The 6,377-nt window shown below is 45.5% G+C and overlaps 1 pseudogene; it reads left to right on the top strand.

Annotated features, from left to right (window-relative positions):
• Positions 1-4,467: 4,467 nt before the first annotated feature.
• Positions 4,468-5,421, top strand: LOC106734261 (high mobility group protein B2 pseudogene; annotated as a pseudogene).
• The last annotated feature ends 956 nt before the right edge of the window (positions 5,422-6,377 follow it).

The raw sequence follows: 6,377 nt of genomic DNA on the forward strand, positions 1-6,377 counted from the left end.
GCGCCAGCCTCGTTGGGGGGGGGGTGTGATTTCTCGCTTTCTGTCTCTCTGTCTCTGTCTGTCTGGCGAGTGCATGCACCCTATAGTGAAAACCTCTCCAAAAAAAAAAAAAAAAAGGAAAACTGTGATGACTGTCGGAATTAAGGAGCAAAGTTCTGGCATTAGGCAGGAGAGCCTCACATACACCTCCCTTTCTCTCACCCACATTTTCTTCTCTAAGCTGCATCCAGCCTATCCTCCGCAGGGTGGAACGACCCCACCACAAAGAGTCTGGCCAGGTGATGGTGCGTGGTGGAGACGGGGACACCGGCCAGGGCTCTGAGAGGGAGGGAGTTTCAGGGCCAGAGCTGGGGAGGGGGTGTAGACAGGCGCCAGGAGGAGACTGTGGTTTTGGGGCATTTGTTTGTTTGTTTAATCACTTGTTAGAATGGATTTAGTTTCTCTCCCAGAAGAAATACAGATTTGAGAAGAATTTTCTATGTTTTTAGAACAAAAATGCTACTCAGTTGACTGTTTGGGCCATAGCTGTGCAGCTGCGCTGGAGAAGAAAGTGCAAGCACCCCTCTAGCATGGAAACCTTTCTGTTTCCTGTTTCACAAAGCCTTCATTCTGTTCCTGGGGAAGAAATTGTATCCTGAAGGATTCCAGAAATGGCGGACAATTAGGTAAATATTTTTGCTCATACAACATGCCATTTAGTACCACTTCCCTTGATAAATCATCTTCTTGTGAAAGGGGACTCAAAATGCAGCTCTTCTCCTGAGATGGAAGCTTAACTGGTAGAAAGCTAGAACTGCATGTTGTTTGTTTCTGTTTCGTTTTTAAGTTTTTTTTTTTTTGCCACAGGGTGCATGTGCTCATCAGAGAGGAGAGAGACAGTGACAGGGAAAGTGAGAAATCACCTCCCAAGAGGGATGGCCACACTGCAATCCCTTCTCCTCCACCCTCCTCCTGGGATTTTGGGCATGCACTTGGCATGCTTTCCAAGTCGCTAGGTCTGGGACTCAAACTGTGATCGGCCACGTGGGAGACCAGCACCTTAACCACTATGCCACCTGCTAGCCTTGAATTGTGTTCTTAGAGATGTTAAAGCCTTGAATCATATGAGAGTTTGAAGTAATTAATCTTTTTCCATCATATTTTTAACTTTTCTTTTAAAAAAAAAAATAGAGCTCATGCTAACATCTTCCTCTACTCTTTTTGAAAGAATACCATGGCGCCAGCCCGTGACCTAGTGGTTAAAGGCACTGGATCCCATATGGCTGACCAGGTGGTTTGTCCCACCACTACAGCTTGAGTAACACACCAGGTGCATGTGTGAATGTGCCCAGAATCTTTTTTATTTTTATTTTTGGAGAGGTTTTCACTATAGGGTGCATGCACTCGCCAGACAGACAGAGAGAGACAGAGAGACAGAAAGCGAGAAATCACCCCCCAGGGGGGATGGCCACGCTGCAATCCCTTCTCCTCCATTCTCCTCCTGGGATCTTGGGCACATACGCACACACACCCGGCACGAGGTTTAAGCTACCAGGTCCGGGACGCGAACTGCGGTCAACCACGTGGGAGTCCAGTGACATAGCCATTACGCTAACTGCTAGTTCCCAATGTGCCCAGAATCCTGACAAGATCAGCATGTCAAGGAGAAAGGATTGTGACATGACTGTGCCCCAGTGTGGGGGGGGTGTTGTCTCTCTCCCCATCTTTGTCTCTCTGTCTCTCTCTGGATAATGCACAGATTCCTGGGAGAAAGAAAAGCCAAAAACATAAAACAGAGATTTCCAAAAGAACACCACAAAACTGAGGAAGGAAAGGAGTCTGCCCCTTTGTGCCTTATAATTATAAAAATCTTCCACTTACTAAAGGAATATTGGAGTCTCTCAGCTGATTTCTACAGATAGCTCAGCGACCAAGAAATAAGACAAACTTCATGGGGAAAGGTGTGGTCACTGTTTCCCCTTGTGTTGAAACACAGTGGATTAAAACAACAGGACTTCAAAGGTTCATGGAAAATGGACTCAAAGCAGCAGTTTATTGTGGTGCACCATGTTGAAACCCACGCATGATTTTTCCGTAATACGTATTTCCATGAACTTTCTGACGACCCCGTATGTAGCACATTGCTGTTGCTCAGAGCAGACGCTTACGTTTCCTGTTTCACAAAGCCTTCATTCTGTTCCTGGGGAAGAAATTGTATCCTGAAGGATTCCAGAAATGGCGGACAATTAGGTAAATATTTTTGCTCATACAACATGCCATTTAGTACCACTTCCCTTGATAAATCATCTTCTTGTGAAAGGGGACTCAAAATGCAGCTCTTCTCCTGAGATGGAAGCTTAACTGGTAGAAAGCTAGAACTGCATGTTGTTTGTTTCTGTTTCGTTTTTAAGTTTTTTTTTTGCCACAGGGTGCATGTGCTCATCAGAGAGGAGAGAGACAGTGACAGGGAAAGTGAGAAATCACCTCCCAAGAGGGATGGCCACACTGCAATCCCTTCTCCTCCACCCTCCTCCTGGGATTTTGGGCATGCACTTGGCATGCTTTCCAAGTCGCTAGGTCTGGGACTCAAACTGTGATCGGCCACGTGGGAGACCAGCACCTTAACCACTATGCCACCTGCTAGCCTTGAATTGTGTTCTTAGAGATGTTAAAGCCTTGAATCATATGAGAGTTTGAAGTAATTAATCTTTTTCCATCATATTTTTAACTTTTCTTTTAAAAAAAAAAATAGAGCTCATGCTAACATCTTCCTCTACTCTTTTTGAAAGAATACCATGGCGCCAGCCCGTGACCTAGTGGTTAAAGGCACTGGATCCCATATGGCTGACCAGGGGGTTTGTCCCCCCCCTACAGCTTGAGTTAACACACCAGGTGCATGTGTGAATGTGCCCAGAATCTTTTTTATTTTTATTTTTGGAGAGGTTTTTGCTATAGGGTGTGTGCACTCACCAGACAGACAGAGAGAGACAGAGAGACAGAAAGCGAGAAATCACCCCCCAGGGGGGATGGCCACACCGCAATCCCTTCTCCTCCATTCTCCTCCTGGGATCTTGGGCACATACGCACACACACCCGGCACGAGTTTTAAGCTACCAGGTCCGGGACGCGAACTGCGGTCAACCACGTGGGAGTCCAGTGACATAGCCATTACGCTAACTGCTAGTTCCCAATGTGCCCAGAATCCTGACAAGATCAGCATGTCAAGGAGAAAGGATTGTGACATGACTGTGCCCCAGTGTGGGGGGGGTGTTGTCTCTCTCCCCATCTTTGTCTCTCTGTCTCTCTCTGGATAATGCACAGATTCCTGGGAGAAAGAAAAGCCAAAAACATAAAACAGAGATTTCCAAAAGAACACCACAAAACTGAGGAAGGAAAGGAGTCTGCCCCTTTGTGCCTTATAATTATAAAAATCTTCCACTTACTAAAGGAATATTGGAGTCTCTCAGCTGATTTCTACAGATAGCTCAGCGACCAAGAAATAAGACAAACTTCATGGGGAAAGGTGTGGTCACTGTTTCCCCTTGTGTTGAAACACAGTGGATTAAAACAACAGGACTTCAAAGGTTCATGGAAAATGGACTCAAAGCAGCAGTTTATTGTGGTGCACCATGTTGAAACCCACGCATGATTTTTCCGTAATACGTATTTCCATGAACTTTCTGACGACCCCGTATGTAGCACATTGCTGTTGCTCAGAGCAGACGCTTACGCAAACAGCAGTTGCCCACTGAGGTAACCGTCGAGCAGTTAACCACATGGAATGGATGCTCGCCCCATCCTGTACATCATCTCACTCACTCCTTCACTCATATGGGACATTGTATTGAGTGCACATGCCAAACTTTGTGCCACGTCCCCTGTGAACTTGCATGGACACAAATATGGACAAGACAGGGTCTGTCTGCAGGAAGTTCTTAGCCTGGCTGGGAAAGCGTAGTGCCAGAGTTCACAGTTAGGGGCCAGTTGCAGTGCTGCAGGGGTGGCGTGTCATTCTATGATGCTGGATCCGTACGGAGGAGAGGGTCCCAGCTACAGGTCAGTCTGCGTTCGCCGAGCACACGTGAGCCCATGATCCTGGCTGGAGGGCAGGCTGGGCTGGGGTCACAGTGGAAGACCTTGTTGGGTGGGGGATGCCTGTCTTCCTCTTTCTCTCTCTGTCAGAAGAGATAAATAAACTTTTTAAAAAGTTCACAATGCAATGATACAAGAGTATACAAAAATGGAGTCCAAAGGTATACAGAAAGCACTACATGGAGATATTTAACTATACTGTTTTCACTGCAAGAAGCTATAACTAAACTCACCTTAATATCTGGACTCAACTTCCCAGATGAAGTAATTTTTGATGAAGACCTTGAAGATTAGAAACCAGTTCACGCCAGAGCCCTGGGGAGGAAGCTTCTCTGTCAGATCCGGCCACTCTGCAGGACTCTGAGAAGAGCTCACACCAGGTAGAAGCCATCTGTCACCATGGGCAAAGGAGGCCCCAACAAGCCGAGGGGCAAAATGTCCTCGTATGCCTTCTTCGTGCAGACCTGCCGGGAAGAGCACAAGAAGAAACACCCAGACTCTTCGATCAATTCAGCCAAGTTCTCCAAGAAATGTTCGGAGAGATGGAAGACCATGTCTGCAAAGGAATAGTCAAAGTTTGAAGATATGGCAAAAAGTGACAAAGCTCGTTATGATAGGGAGATAAAAAATTACGTCCTTTTCGGGGGAATAGCAGTTAGTGTAATGGCTATGTCGCTCTCGGGGGAATAACAGTTAGTGTAATGGCTATGTCGCTGGACTCCCATGCAGTCAACCGCGGTTCAAGTCCCAGACCTGGTGGCTTAAACTCACCCCGGGCGCGTGTGCGTGCGTGCCCAAGATCCCGAGAGGAGAATGGAGGAGAAGGGATTGCGGCGTGGTCATCCCCTTAGGGGATTGATTTTTCCCTTCCTGTCTCTCTGGCAAGCGCACGCACCTTATAGCAAAAACCTCTCCAAAAAAAAAAAAAAAAAAAAGAATAAAAAAGATGAAGAATTACGTCCCTCCCAAAGGTGATAAGAAGGGAAAGAAAAAGGATCCCAGTGCTTCAAAAAGGCCTCCATCTGCCTTCTTCCTGTTTTGCTCTGAACATCACCCAAAGATCAAAAGTGAACACCCAGGCCTGTCCATTGGGAATACTGCAAAGAAATGGGGTGAAATGTGGTCTGAACAGTCAGCCAAAGATAAACAGCCATATGAACAGAAAGCGGCCAAACTAAATGAGAAATATGAGAAGGATATTGCTACAAAAGTGAAGCAGGAAAGAAGGGCCCTGGCAGCCCAACAGGCTCAAAGAAGAAGAACGAAGCAGAAGATGAGGAAGAGGAGGAGGAGGACGAAGAAGATGAGGAGGAAGAAGACGAAGATGAAGAAGAAATGGCTGTCCTGTAATGTTGTGTGTGGAATGTGTGTGTGTGCTCAGGCAATTGTTTTGCTAAGAACGTGAATTCAAGTGCAGCTCATTATTAGCTTCGGTATAAAAACTGTACAGATTTTTGTATAGCTGATAAGATTCTCTGCAGAGAAAATACGTTTTAAAGAATGCAGGTTGTAGCTACTACATACAGTTAGCTTTTATAACTTCTGATGTTGAATGTTCCTTCATATTTAATGGTTTAATTTCTTGACTTGTGTATGGTAGCACAGCACACTCATAGGAAATTTTGGGTTTTTTAGGATGTTGCATTGTGTGTGTTTTTTTTTTCAATTTTGTAATAAAATTATGTATATTAAAAAAAAAGAAGACCTTGAAGGTTAAAGTTGTGACAAAGAAGTTTGTTCTGGAAGAGGGAACACCACATGCAAACACAGAGCTTAAAATCACACACTATGCTTAGGGAACAGGGATAACTTGATGTGAGTGGATTATAAGGTGCCTGGCAGTGAAGTGGGAAGTGGACCTGAACTGTGGAAGATCTTGCACACCAGGCCAAGGGGCTTGTATTTTAATTTAGAACCATTGTATGATATGGTCACATTAGCTCTCCTTAATCTTTTTTAGAGTTTTTGCCATAAGACATGTGAGCTTGCCAGAGAGAGAGAGAGACAGAAAGACACAAAGAGAGGGCAAATGAGAAATCATCTCCTGGGAGGGATGGCCACAGTCCCTTCTCCTCCGCTCTCCTCTCAGGGTTCTGGGTACACATGCGCACATGCCCAGTGTGATTTTCAAGCTGCTAGATCCAAGACTCGAGCCATGGTTAAACCACATAGGAGTCTAGCACCTTAACCACCACACCACCTGCTGGCCCCGACTTCCCTCAGTTTTATACTTGTACACATTCCCTGTGTAAAAAGTGATGAAAGATAAAGTCTAAAAGGGAAAAATAAGTCTAATAAGATAAAGC

This window comes from Tupaia chinensis, unplaced genomic scaffold (assembly GCF_000334495.1).
Source record: "Tupaia chinensis unplaced genomic scaffold, TupChi_1.0 Scaffold150288_1, whole genome shotgun sequence".
Classification (NCBI taxonomy): Eukaryota; Metazoa; Chordata; class Mammalia; order Scandentia; family Tupaiidae; genus Tupaia; species Tupaia belangeri.